Source organism: Corvus kubaryi, unplaced genomic scaffold (genome assembly GCF_017639235.1).
Source record: "Corvus kubaryi isolate FWS band 111438036 unplaced genomic scaffold, C.kubaryi_AGA036_p1.0 37385, whole genome shotgun sequence".
NCBI classification, from domain to species: Eukaryota; Metazoa; Chordata; class Aves; order Passeriformes; family Corvidae; genus Corvus; species Corvus kubaryi.
The window spans coordinates 27,800,487-27,815,159 of record NW_024581127.1 but is presented as its reverse complement, the minus strand read 5'-3'; the positions used below and the strand labels follow the sequence as shown (position 1 = coordinate 27,815,159).

General features: G+C 40.7%; 1 protein-coding gene across 5 annotated transcripts in view; it reads left to right on the top strand.

The window, feature by feature from the left end:
- Positions 1-14,673, top strand: part of CYRIB (CYFIP related Rac1 interactor B) — a 96,906-nt gene that overhangs the window by 61,952 nt on the left and 20,281 nt on the right. For 4 of the 5 annotated variants that reach the window (XM_042035857.1, XM_042035856.1, XM_042035858.1 and 1 more), the window contains one exon: positions 4,464-4,500. The exons of the other annotated variant lie outside the window; for it this stretch is intronic. The gene's annotated coding sequence lies outside the window, so the exon portion shown is untranslated. The remainder of the gene's footprint in view (positions 1-4,463; positions 4,501-14,673) is intronic. 5 annotated transcript variants of the gene reach the window in all.

Sequence of the window (14,673 nt, the reverse complement as noted above, 5' to 3'; positions counted from 1 at the left end):
ATCTAAACTTTTTTGAAAGCTTTCAAGGAATCTTTTAGTTTGGAACAGACCTGTAAGATCAAGTTCAACCAATAATCCACCACAACAATATAAGGTGATAAATTAACTACAAAAGGTACTAAAAAAAAAATCTTGAAATTGAGGTCACATAAAGTGAAGATGCTATGCAACAGTATCAGTTTAAAGGTAATGTATCCTATGAAAGTAAAATAATTAGGAAAAATGAAATAAGCTTGAAAAATTATAATGGAACACTAAACCCTCTGATACATTCACAGTCCATTTCTATCATTAAATTGCAAATTTAAAACATGAGTTTGAGTGTAGCAAGTAATATTAGGTACTGTGACAGCATTGAGAAATTATATAGTATAGGGAAAGATTTAATATAACACATGGACTTTTGGGGTGCAATTTAGCTTCAACAGGATAGATGAAAATGGAGAAGAAAGCTGCAGCTTTACAATCAGAAGTCCAAAAAGTGGTTTTATAGCAAGCAACAAGTACATTTGCTCTTTTTGAAGAGCTAAGGTCACTTTGCAGTAGTGATAGACTGCCTTTGCTAATCTTAGTCTCATATAAAATTGCCATGCAGATATAGAAGAATCTCTGTCTGCAGTCAATGATGTTAAGCATTGGAGTTTGCATCCGTTTAGCATTGAACCATGGGTTCATCTGCAGATGCCCTGAAACTTCCTTTGAAACATGATCTTAGCAATGAATTATTTTTTATAGCTTACCCATCTGTTATTGTTACTAAAGTAAAAATCAAGTTTTATTACTAAACATTTCTTAGTTTTCTCTTTTTATTGCCCACAAGATGCGGGATGTATTTGACTTGCGATTCTGTTTTGGACTGAGCAGAGTTTTGGGTTTTATGTCTTAGTGCGTGCTTCTAAGGGTAACAAGTTTTTAGAGCTGTTTCCTCAAATGTAATTTCAAGTCTGAAGTTGGACCAAGAGAGCAGGAGCATCTAAAAATTGCCAGGGCAGGTAGTCTTTGAGCTAGATCCTGTTCTGTATCCAAGAGCAGTTTAGATTAATGGGCTGAGAACATCTGTGCCGTAGTCCACAGCTGGTTCACATGGATTTCAAGCTGATGATGCTTACCAAGGGGAGAAATAGTTCAAGCTTGAACTGCAGACTAGGAATTTAAACATTTGCTCTGTGAAAGCAGCAGCCGATGGTGTTCTGAAAATGACTTTAGTCGGGGTGCCAAGTATTTCGCATGGAGTGCATGAATCCTGTGAAAGCTTCTGCTAGTAAGTGTTGCAAGCTTTGTGAAGTTAATACTTTCTGAAGTTCCCTGATGAGCTGAGATACCAATTGAGTACAAAGTAATTTAGACTCGGCGCAAAGTTGTTGTTAATTATTTCTTACCACTCAGTGTTTTCATTTTTTAATAGGAACAAGAACCTGAGTATTGGAAAGCCTGAAAAATCACCATTCTTGTAGCAAATCATGACCGAGAGTCACTGACAAATCTATGCTTGAGTGTAGAGGCTTCTTAGTTCAGCCAGAGTTGGGCAGAAGACAGTGGTTTCATATGGGAAGTTAATGGTCAGCTGTTCTCATGTGAAATCCGTTTTCATGTATTGCTGAGTTAAGCAACATCAGTTCAACATGAGGTGGATGCCCAAAGCACTGGGCTTATTCAGTGGTTACCCAGTTTTTATTGGGGTTTTTTTCTCCAGTTTCGTTATTCACAGTGATGCCAGGTTTACTTCATATTTTATATTTGGGTACCATTTGACTTGTGTCAGCTACAGACTTTTCCTCTGACAAACTGAATGATGCTTGGTTTTGTTTCTGTTATGCTGCAGTTTAGATGATTCACTGTCCCTCTCTGATGGCTCTAGACAGTTTTCCATTTTTGTTCTCCAGCTGTTGTGACAATTCTTTGAATTTCTGTTGTAGTTGGCCTGAGATGTTGGCATATGCTTTGCCCTGTTTCTGCTATGGTGAAGTTAGGCTGCAATTCAAGGGAAGGGGTTGTGTGTCTAAATGAGATCCCTGGGATGGGATCCATTAATATTTCTGCTGTTTGACTCCATGAGCTGTAGCCCATTAAGTAAAGTTAATTTTCCTGCTCAGAACTGCTTTTCTATGTAATGTAACATTAAATATTTGACTACCTCGGAGTCACAAGGAATTGAAAAATGCTGAATCTGTATTATTCAATTTTCACTACCTACTTATTTATATAGTATACATGTCTCATCTTATGCCTGTTTGTGGTATTTCTATATTAATCTGCAGATCTAAACCTTGAGAATAAGTCAGAAGGATGCTCAGAGGTTTTGCAGATCCTCTATCCCAGCAGGAAAACCCAACTAGTGCTCTCTGAACCCGACAGATTTGTTCATTTAGATATTCCTTTCATTTGAATTAAGGTGCATCTGAAGTGCAAAAATTAATTCTGTAAAGAATCCATCACACCATTAATTTCACATCTGGCCATTTTTAATGCATCTTTGCTGATGTTCCTCCCCACTAAGTCAATTTCTTATCCATTTAGGCAATGCTTTATTATATTGCTCAGTGCTAACCTCTAAACTTAAAATACCCTGTGATGTGATGCAAAAAAATCAAATACCTATCAGTCTGCCAGTATAAACCAAGCGTCAGCATCGGCTGTGCTCAGTGTGAGCTGTTTTGCCTGAAGGCTTGCTCACAGGTTCTAAAAGATAGGAAACCAGTTAATGGATTCCTGTGCTAGCATCTCTCTGCCTGTTATCGATGATTGTCCAACTGACCTATAATTCTCAGCTTTCCTGGCTGCTTCCCTTTTGCCTAATGGCTTTTTTTTTTCTCCTCCTTCATTACCACAAGAGTCCTATAAGGCTTTGTTAATTATTAACTTCTACTCATTCATTGAAGCCTTCAGGACAAGCCACCTGAGGATCAGCACGTTGTTCTTGCAGGTGGTAAGTGCTTGTGTCTTTGTGTGCAGCATTGTGTCCATAAAGATGGAAAGAGCTGAGCAGTCCTCACTTCTTTTTCTAATAATTCTATCAGTTGGAAATATGGGTATTTCTGTAGTAATGAACTAGTACCATTAGGGCACCTTTTTTTTTTTTTTTTTTAAAGTCACTAGGCTTGCTGCCATAGTGGGATTTTCTCGCTCATTTTCAAATTTATTTCTATAGTCTGCTCATTCTAATGAATTTATAGTTTTTGTTTATAGCTCTGTCCTATCTGACTGTTCTTTCACTCTTTTTCAGGAAATTAGCTTTTTGCAGTAGTGTTGGGTCTAACTTTGGTTTCAGTTTCTCTTTGCACAGTCAGTTGTGCTCAGCCCCGATCTGCAGGGGACCAGTGATTTCCAGGGTTTTATTTTTGTTGTGCTGTCTCAAAGCACAAATTGAGCAGTCTGAAGTCATGAGAAGAGGGAAAAAACCAACCGTATTTAAAATATGCCTAGTGAGAGGGGGTGAGTTTTAGGAAATTGCAGCAGCTCCTACAAAGACAGTGCTGTTAACCATCTTTTTGTCCTGAGGTACTGGCTGTTGCTTATTTCTGAGAAAGTAAGGGGATGCTGAAGTCAACAGCCAAAGGCAAAAGCAGCTGCTACCCAAACCTAGAGAAGCCTGGTGAAGGGGAAGGCTTCTGCGAGGGAGATGCATGCTCTGGAAAGAATAGAGAGTTAAATTTCTACAGTTACAACCATGTCAGATAGTCATCTTTTTGCTTATATTCAGTTCTCTGGGCTGTGAAGAGTCATTCTTACTATGGTCTCTGCTTTCTTGCCTGTGGTGCTGTAGATCTTCAGAGCCTTCCTTAGCTAATGTTAGACTATTATTTCCTGTGAGGCTTTGAGTTACTGTAATACTCCATATCTTCTCCTTTAAATTGTACTATTAACATAATTATCTCACCATGTTAAGACAGTGGTAATGATGTGTACAGCACACTGAAGCTGTCCAAGAACACTAGTTTTGTTTGTTAAGCAAATGGTTTTCACTGGTGACTTGAAAATGCCTTCTCTGAAGGTCAACATGCAAGCCTTGAATTTTTTCAAGTGTACGTTTGTGTGGTTGGTTTAGAATCTTGTGTGATTTTCTTGTTAAAGCAAAGTGAAATGCAAGCAGAACAGTTTGCCACTGGTATTTTATTGCAGCTTTGACTCTATAGTTATTAAATTTATTCTGGGATATATGTGCTTGTGGATTATTTAACATGGCAGCCCTTTTCCCTGGAATCACATTTGTTGCCAAATAATGTCATTCCCTATGTACTTGTATGCCTAGAGATAAAACACAGTTCTGCATTATATTTTCTTAACATACTTTTTAAGATTCCCAGTGGTGTATGGATCCAGGACTATGTTTATGAAGTACATACACAAAAACAGTGTGTCTGGATCAGATGTGTGCTTGCTTTTCCAAGGTCACACTGCATCGCGTTTAAGACTCTTGGTGCAAAAGAATTAATTTCCATAATCTCTTTTTTCTTTTAAAACAGACTGGAGGCCAAGAACAGAGTGCAGCACTGGCTGTAGGTAAGAATTGAAATGTAACCTGCTTGAAAACTGCTGACAAATAAGCAAAATTGTAGTATGTTAAAGGAGAGAAAGTGGGACCGTTTGAATATTAGTAATTTTCCCTTCAAGAACTTGTTTTCCCTCTCTTCCATCAACAACTCTTGAAATTTGTGGTGTTCACTGGGATTCCTGATCCCTGACTGAATTTATGTCTCTCTGTTTAAAGGTGCTAAACCAGGTTACAAGGGTTTGGTTTTTGCTTGTACAGGGCCTCACCACACAGCCTAGTGAGGCTGATTTTGAAAACTCTTCACCAGAGTGATGTGAAGTCCCATTACTTCAAAGAAGGCATTTTTATTGTGCACAGAGTTAAAGTGGTTTGGCCACTTGTGTGAACTTATCCTAGAAGACTGCAACTTCCTGAACAATTTGAATGATGAGATAATGTTTTGGTGGTTTTTCTCCCTCTCTCTTTAGTAAAGCTACTGTGTAGCTGAACCAGATGCCTTGTGTCAAAAACCAGTACTCTGAACCAGCTTGTGAGACTGAAGAGGTAGCACATGCTCATGTGAAGGTTTTAGCTCTTAGTTTTATAGCCTGCTGCTTGTCATCTAAGCTACTGCATAGTGTCTGTGTTATATTTTGTGTTTATTGTGCTTTGTCAGCGCAGCTATCAATCTTCTGTCACACTGGGAAGATAATGGTACCAAATGTGAGGTAGGATTTATTTTTCTTCTGTTTTTGATTAATCATCAAAAAGGCTTTGAATTCTGGGGAGCTGAATGGATTTGTGTGGTGGCTTAACCCAGTCTAGATGCCAGGTGCCCACTAAAGCCACTGCCACTCCCTTCTCAGTTGGACAAGGGAGGCAAAATACAACAAAAGGCTCACGGATTGAGATAAGGGTGGGGAGAGATCATTCACCAGTTACTGTCACAGGCAAAACAGACTCAACTTAGGAAAATTAGTTGAGTTTATTACCAATTGAATCACAGCTCCTTCCCTCCACCCCTCCTTCCTTACTAGACATAACTTTATCCCCAGCTCTTTACCTCACCCTTTCCCACTCAGTGTGGGGAGATGGGGAATGGGGGTTACAGTCAGTTCATCACAGGTTGTTTCTGCTGCTGCTTCCTCCTCAGGGAGAGGAGCCCTTCACTGCTCCTGTGTGGGGTGTCCCTCCCACAGGGCACAGTCCTCCAGAAACTTCTCTGACATGAGTCCTTCCCAAGGGCTACAGTTCTTCACAAACTGCTCCAGTGTTGGTCCCTTCCATGGGGTGCAGTCCTGCAGGAACAGGCTGCTCCACCGTGGGCTTCCCACAGGGTCACAGCCTCCTTTGGGCATCTGGCTGCCCTGTTGTGGGCTCTTTCATGGGCTGCAGGTGGATCCCTGCTCCCCTGTGGACCTCCGTGGGCTGCAGGGCACAGCTGCCTCACCATGGGTGGTAGGGAAATCTCTGCTGCAGTGTCAGGGTCACCTCCTCCCCCTTCTTCTCTGACCTGGGTTGTCTACACCATACTCCTGGTGTCTTACATATTCTCACTTTTCTCTTCTCTGGCCACAGCTACTTCTCTGCCATAACTCCTTTTTTTCTTCTTAAGTACATTATCCCCGAGGCTCTGCCAGTGACAGGCTCGGCTTTGGCCAGCGGTGTGTCCATCCTGGAGCTGGCTGGCATTGGCCACTTCCCACAGAAGTCCCCCCCATAGCCCCCCTGCCACCACAACATTGCCACACAAACCCAATACAATTTGTCATCAGTTTTGTCAACAAGAATAGAGAACGTTTTCTAGTGCTATGTCCAAAACTATTTGACTCCTTCATTCAGATTTAGGAATATATGACATAAAAATGTGTTACTAAAGTAATTGTCTTTATTTCAGTGCAGAATTCATGTTTTAAAATACTTATTTTGCAGAATTGCAGGTTTTGATGAACTGTCACATTTTTGTCATTCTCAGGAGAGTTTATGATATTGCTGGTTCAGGCCCACAGTCCTTCTTGCTTACTGGCTTGTGTCTCTGCATTAAGGAATGAGCCTAGGAACTGGGCAAGCATACAGAAGTATTTTCCAAATCTTTAATGAACTGATGGAAAAACATCCAGTGCTAGCAGCAGTAGTACCTTTTTCCTTTAATAGCTTTTATTTACAAAGTCATTGGGGGTGTTGTTAAATCTGCAGTTAAAAGTGCAGATCTTTAATTTACAGGATCGTGTGTACTTGCAAAGGATACATTATAAAAGTCACTTAACTGAGTCAGACCATGGGTCCATCTAGGCAAGTCCAGGCTCCAGGATCACCATCTTTCTTCCCTCTGCGTATGAGTACTTGGTTTTGCACATCCTTTCACACCCTTCACTTATTCCTCTACTAGAGCAGTGCTGCTTCTTCTCAGCAAGCTGAGAGTCATCCAGAAAAGCTAGGAAAGCTCAAGGAGCATTGCTGGGAATGGTACTGCCTGCAGGAAGAGGAATGCTGTCCAGCAAACGGCTACAGCACATGGCAAATAACTTCTGTTTTCTTTGAAGAAACTATGAACCAACAGTGTTTCAGGTATTGAAGGGAGAATGTTTGCAAGTTAAGGTGGTGTGGTGTCTGCTTCAGCAGAAGCTGGGGTGTCAGACTTCTGATTCTTTCAACTTCTCCAACTATGCTAAGACAAAGTAGCTGCCAGATGCTTGACAGCATCATAAATCATCAGGGAATCACCAGTGTTCAGGGTTGGGAGGGACTGACAGAAACCCTACCCAACCATCACGTAAAGAACTGGAGACTGGAAATTTTTGGTTAAGCTTTAAAGAATGGGACAAACTGAACTAGATGTTGCTGTTGAATAAGGTTAAAAACTGAAAAAAGCTTAATATCGCGTAAAACCTGAACTGTTGTGTGAGCAGGTGCCTAGGGAAGAGCGGCAACAGAGCTACCATGTATATTTTCAGATCAAGTGCTTTTAACAGCCAGATGTTATTATTAAATGCATTCTGTATTCTTAATGTGTTTCCATTCTGCGTATGTACCTGGTTTTCCCCAAGAGCTGCTGCAGACTTCTTGTGAGATGGGATGGGATGGACCTGTAGAGTTCACAGATGAACCAATGCAGAAAATCATAACTCTTTGTCACCCCAAGACACTCTGCATGATATTCTGCATGATATTCTGTATATTGTTACTGATCTTAAACGATTGCAGGTTGTATGATACCACTGAAGAATAGCAAATGTTTCCCCATATTTCCAATAGGTGGCTGAGAATTAATTGTCTTATATCTTAGCCTTACTGGGCCCCTTTAGTTTGATTTTTAAGGTTAAAATAATATTAGTGATATGGTGGGAGAAATGGAAGATGGGGTAAAAAATTATCATATTTGCACAGCTAGAGGAATCTGGACCAGTGTGGTCAGGTGGTTTGGGGTTTTTTTGTTTTGTTTTTTGTTGATTTTTTGGGGGGGGCTGTTTTCTTGTTGTTGTTATTGTTGTTTTGTTTGGTTTAATTTTTTTGGTTGTTTGTTTGCTGTTGGGGTTTTGTTGTTGTTTAGGTGGAATTTTTTTAACGCTTTCTAACAAGAAAAACTATGCAGGTTCAGTAGAAGTAGTTGGTGCTATGTGCTATGAGGGGATCTGAAGAAGTAACTGGATGTAACAAAGATGGCTGTATCTTTGATCCTTATCTTGCAGTGAGTCTCTTGAAACTTCATATAAATAAACAACCATGTGGCGACCAATTTTATCCCTCTGCCCTGCCTAATGCCTGTCTGTTTGTTGCTGTTTCTGAAAACAGATGGAATGGGAAGGAGCATCATCCTGCTACTCATCCTCTGTTATACCATCATCATCTTGATGTGCTTCATTAGCCTTCTGTATTCTGCAAACATATTGTGTTTGACTGGTGTCTGAGAAAAAGGAAATCCACAGAGTAATCAGAAAGCTGTCCTGAAATATGGAAACCTGCCATTCCAGCTCTGTGATCTGGAAGGCCATAGGCCTTCCCTTCTTCTTTGATATTTCAGAGCTGCTGTGTCGCTGAACTGAATTCTCAGATGGACAGTCAGTGTCAGGTTCATACACACAAGGTTTGTGGTTTAGCACTGTGACATTCCAGTAGAAGTCCCTTGAGATGGAATACGTTAATGGCTATTTATATCTGTCAGCTTGGTGATGAGATAATTTGTCATGCAATTGTTAGTGCAGGATTACAAGCCAAGGCACTGAAGGGGTGCAACATTTTTGGAATGAAACTCAAAGAGAACATTTTACCTGAGTGTTGCAGAGCAGTTTGGGTGCTTGTACTCCTTGTCTTGGTGCATTAGATGGCAGCACTGTCAAGATCCCTCAGTGCAGCTGCGTCCAGCTCTGATACCGAAACGTGTGGCAGTGATAGATGGGAATTCAACTGCTCTGAAAGATAACCATTTCCAAATCAAACTAGGCAGGAAGAGGCGTGCTGTCTCACATGTGAAATACCAACTGAAAAATGGTACATCAACTGGATTAGTTAGGAAGTAATGAATTGAAACAGTACTTCCTTTTTTTAGCATTTAGATAAAACTTAGAGATTTGGTTTTGGGGGTTTTGGGCTTTTTTTATTTTTGGTTGGGGTTTTGCTTTTTTTCTTTATACAGAGGTGAAAAGTTGGCAGGAGAAGGACTTACCATACAAATTACTGTTGGGTTTGGTTTTTTTTGGAGACGAGAGCTTGAGGGTTCTTAAATTATAGGCTGACGTCCTTGAAATATGAAACTGTCTTAGTACTGTGGTAGTATAGCACAGTTTGAAAAGGCATGCCATCTTTTGTAGAGTAAGCAGCTTTTCTCTAAAAGAATTAAAAACCATGTAAATCTGCTACAGCTCTTAATAAATGGGCTTTTTGTTTCTTTATGTACCTGATAAAAATGTTCCCAGTTTACTTTGAAAAAAAGGCAGACTTCGAGCTCAGCCCGTGTTTCCAGGATAATGCCGCAGTACTGAAGGCAGTGCTTTGACGGGAGGGCCATGGCCGGTTCCGAGCTGTGGGGCTCTGGGATCCATCAGGCACGCTGGTCCCAGCTGCCGCGTCTCTGGGATATCCAGCGGAGGGGCAGCGGCCTCTGTTGGGGGAATCGCAGCGCTGCAAGAGGCTCTGCGCTTCTCCAGCGCTGGAGGAGAAAGCAGAGTGTAAATAGCATTGCAGTGGAAATGTCCCTGAACTGGAAAAGGTGGGTTTTCCCGATGGCTGCAACGTAATGGAATTAAAAAGAGCATTTTGCAGAATTAAGTTAAAGCATGTTGGGCTTGTGTTATTTTGAAAGAGGAAAGCAAAATTAATTATTTTTTAGCCCCAGATTCACTCTTGGAAAAATTGTGCGGTTACTTGCTGAAGGGTAAATCAGAGCAGATTTTTGGAGTATAGTCTCTACCCTGTTCAATACAAGTTCTGTTTTAAAAACAAGCGTAATTCTTCCAGACAAATTGGGTTCATTCCAGACTTGTGTGAGCATGCTTAGTTATTTTATTGTAGCTCCTGTCAAATGCGTTATTCAGTGTCAGCTGTGCCACTAAAATGTTCCCAAACTAACAAGGCTGTAAGACTGCTTCTAAAGAAACTGTGGATTCTTCAGGGCCTTTCCCTTGATTTCCTCTAAGAGGAAAAATGGACTGAATAAACACTGCCCTGACCGTACTTCACAATTCTGGTTTTGAGGAATGTGAGTCTATTCACTAGTCTGTTTTCCCTGGCAGACCTCCATCCTCCTGATATGACAAGTTTTGAATTCAGTTTTGTTCTAAAGGAGACTTTATTGATGATGTGTGATCTCAAAAAAAACCCAAACCAAAACAAAAAACTTCAGTTTCAACTAAAATAGGTTATTGTATCAAAGTCAGTTTAGCCAAATGAACTGACATCAGAGGCGGCTTCAAACGGCTTTTCAGTAGCCTGAATACTTACCTTCCTATACAAAAACGTTTCCTATCTGACTGTATAATTTGTTTTTCCACTATTGAGATAAGATGCTAATGACTGAAGCCCCAGTAATTCAGTGATTTAGGTGGGGTGGGGGGTGGGTTGGCCTGCATATCTTTTATTCTTCTTGTGGTTGGTTTGCAGTCCCTGGTTCATGGCCACTGGGTGTCAGCAGTGCAGAGCCGTGTGCAGGTCTGGGCATGGGTTTGGACTGGGAATTGTGTCCCAAAAGCGTCTGTAAAAACTCCTGGAATCTTAATGCTTGCTCAAACAACTTGTCCATTGGTGAATGAAACTGTGGGGTTTGTGCAGAACTGGGGGTGGCTCTGGCACTTCATTCATGTGTTTGATTCAGAACATTTACACAGGTGACACAATTTGAACTGTTACTTTTAATATTAGTGATGTTAGAACTATGATGGATCCTGTAAATGAAACCAGCTTATCCAAAATATAACTTGTTTCAAGCTAATGGCACCAAGCTTCCCCTTCCTAAATCTGAAGGTGCTAATGAGTGATAGCTACTATTTTTTTTTTAATATTGACTCTAATTATTTATTTTCTGGTACGTATAGTATTACTTTGGGATTTTGTATAATGGCAGATCTTTATTACTTGCAACACCACTAACATCAATAGTAGGAATTGGAATGTGTCAGAAGGCATCTCTGCTGCTCCGGCACTATTCAGAAGAGAAGTAAATGTGCGTTAGTCTAGGAAAAACATGTTTGTATCCAGGGAGAATGTTACAAGTCAGAAAAGAGTGATTCCTGCAGTGCATTTTACCAGCTTGTTTCCATCTCTGCAGCAGTCTCTAGCATTTAAGGTGGAGAGCAGAAACGTTCTCACTGGTTGTGAAGCTTTGCTGCTTCATTGGCAGAGAAAGCGACACGGGATCCCATAGGCTGCCAGGCTGTGATGCCATGTGTTGCTAAGGGCTGCCTTGAATTCAGCTGATGTGGGCAGACACCTATTTGCTGCCTCTTTCTTTTTTCTTTTTTTTTTTTTTTTTCTTCTCCCTGTTCATGGCTAGATACTGTTCAGTAAGCCTTGAAACAATTTACAGGCTGATAGGATTATCCTTCTAGAAAAACAGTATAGGGAAACATTCAGTGTTTTGTTTATGTAGTAATACGGTGAGTGTTATAACACAGTAGTATTCCACTATAATGCTAGGCTTTTAATGCTATCAATGGTTTTTTTTGCTTATTATTTTGCCAGAAATATCTCTGAATTGGAGGTTTATGCCACACTTACATGACCAAATGAAAATTTAAAACTCAAATCCCAGAAACAAAATGTTTGTTGTTCCATTAGATGTGCTTTCCATACAGTGTTGTGCTTAGCTACATATATGAGATTTTCAGGGAGCACAGTTTTCATACTGTGGATTTTAGTATTGGGAATAGCATATACATTTCCAAAAGATGAGCTGATGTTTTCTTGAAGCAGATTTTCTTCAGGCATCAAAACCAGATATTTTTAAATTATTTATTTAACTGGTTTTTTAAACTAGTTTGAAAACATGCTATTCTCCCAATAGGACAAAAACTAATAGAAAATATCATTTATGAACACCTTTGTAGTATTTTACCTGTAATGAGAGTAAGTTCTCCAGCTGCTCACCAGTTGCAAGCAACATCCTTGTTAATGCACAGTTTTTTCTTTCAGGTGTGAGAGGGTAAATGTCTTTGGTTCTCAGATGAATTTACTTGCATTGAGTATTTTTATTAAAATTCCCCTGGGCTTAGCCTGGGGGGTGGGGGGCACTGAAATGTGTCGGGGATGTTTTCCACAGGAAGGGCATGCGTGCAAGACTTGTTTTGAAAATATGCCTTTGCTTTCCGCTTGTCTGATCATGGCTCCACACGCAACATCATGCAACCCCATAAGGCTGTAATGGGCCAAATCATCCTAATCCAACGTGGCATTCCGTATGTCTTCCTCTGCAAGTAGGTCAAGTTTAAGCCTTGTTCCTGGCTTGCGCTCCGATTTCCCATAACCTGCTCCACGTGGCTCGAGTACTGTGCTGGAGTGCAGAGCATGCCAGCAGGGATTCTGAGCAGCCTCACAGGGACAGCCAGTTTTTGGACAGAAATTAGTGGTTTTGTTCTGCTCTAATCTTGTGATGTTGGACTTGTAGCACAAGAAAACTTCAGTGGTTTAAATGTGTGCTTTTACTGAGTCCTAGGCTGTTAGTTTACCTAAAGAGTTGCCTCTGGACACTGCACTATAAAATTTTAAAATCAGTAATACCCATGAGCGAGAAACTGGTTTTCAGCTTTCGAAGTGTACTGAATTCTGAATGAGAATACCAAATAAAATTGGACAGAGGTTGATGCTCTGAAGCTGTGGAAAAACAAATAGGTGGTGACCTAAAGTGTAGTTCAGGCTGGGCACTGACTATTTTGATGTTAGAGATTGCAATATGCAGAATTCTTCTTGATCAGGATTACAGCTTCAGTGTGCATTTTGTTCCAGTTGTGCTGGAAGAGTTGTGGGTGAAAAGGTGGGTTAGCACCCACAGGGGTCACCTCCAATCAGTGCTCTGAATCAGGTATTTAGCTCCAAGACAAAGCCCAGCTGCAGGACATTAAAATCAACAGTAGTGCTTGCTGATGGCTTTGGTCTTCATACAGGCTTAACTCGTTCTTGAATTGGGGCTGATTGATGTGGCAACTTGCTCAAGAAGGGTGCAGTTAGCGCTGGGAGATGTTCTTGGCTAGGCAATGGTAGCTCAGTGTCAGGGCTACTTAACTGGGATGACATCTGTCTTTTTAAACCAGTAATTTTACTTACTTCAGATGGAGTTGTGGACTTGCAAGGAAATTGGAAGAGTGCTTGGTAAATTAATACTGTCTGGGCATGCCACTATGTGGTTAATTACCAAGGTAAGTCTTCATAGAACTGCCAAAACCATCATGCTGGTGATGCTTTTACAGGGCATCAAATAGCAGAAGAGGTCACTGAAGGTAGATGCAATGGCTGGGTTTGTAGTCTGCTTCTCACACTATGGGCAAATTGTCATCATCTTTAGTATTACAGCCAGTAGTGGTCCTTCTTTCGTGTGTTTTGGGCCCAGAAAAATTGCAAATGATGAGCCACTTGAACAAAACAAGAATCTCTAGTAAATCTTTTTCTTATCTGTCAGAGCCTGATGCAGCTGTGAGCTAGGTTGCTTTACTCGAGATTGGTCCAGGTATTCTGCTGACACAGCAGCTTCTCAGAAGGGTCAGATTTCATTTTCCTCTCTGTAGTGTTCCCTCTGAGTACAACAGGTCAGCTCTGCCTGCTGCTCAGCTATACCTTCTGAAGGAAAATGTACAGAAGTGTAGGTCTGTCTAACCTTAGCTGTGACATACTGACCTGCAGCTGCTTCCACAAATCTGGGAAGTTCCACAGGTGGCACCATGGTCTTGTTTCTAAAAGGTCATTTCAGAGCTCAAGAAGGGAGTGCTTTGCTTTCAGAAGAGTAGATTCTGACCTTTTGGCTCTTGCATTCATTACCTTGAATGCTAAGCTGAAAGTGTCCTCCCAAAAAATGCTAAAGAAGTTACATCTTCTCAATATCTGTCTAAATGGAGTTTTCAAGTTCTTCGTAGCCTAAAGTCTTCTTGGATTACAGTTTTGAGAAATTTTTGTTTTCACAGTTCTTAAAGTACAGCAGGTCTTCCAGTTTTAAAGAATGCTTGAGATCCTTGAGTAAATGTTACAGTGCATCTTGATTCAAGTTTCAAAAATACTGGGTTTGTCCACTTTCAGCTAGATTTCCATGCACTTCATAGAAACTGAATATACAGTGAAGTTTTGCTGCTAAGAAAGCAAATGTGATTGCACGTCTTGTGTTTATCAAGATGTTTTCAGTACAATGAATGCACGAGGGGAGAGGTTTGTTAGGAACTTTGTTATGAGCAAGTGTTCAAGCAGCTTTGTGGTCATGTAAATTGATATACATTCCTATAGCTCATCTTGTCATCTTGCTGCTGTCACAGTTGAACTAATCCATTATCATCAGTTTCTCTCCTTTGCTCAGGGAGGCTCTTCACTGAGCTGTTACCTTTAGGTCAGTTGCATCTTCTGCTTGAATATCACACCGACTGTTCCATTGTAGTGCCAAAACTTTTATTGTGCTTTTCTATTTGTTAAACTTAACTCCTGGAAAAGAAACCATATATTCTTCCTGGCAAACCTTCCTGAGGGATGAAGGTATTTGTATTGCAAAACGAAGTCCCCAACTCCCTACTTGTTTT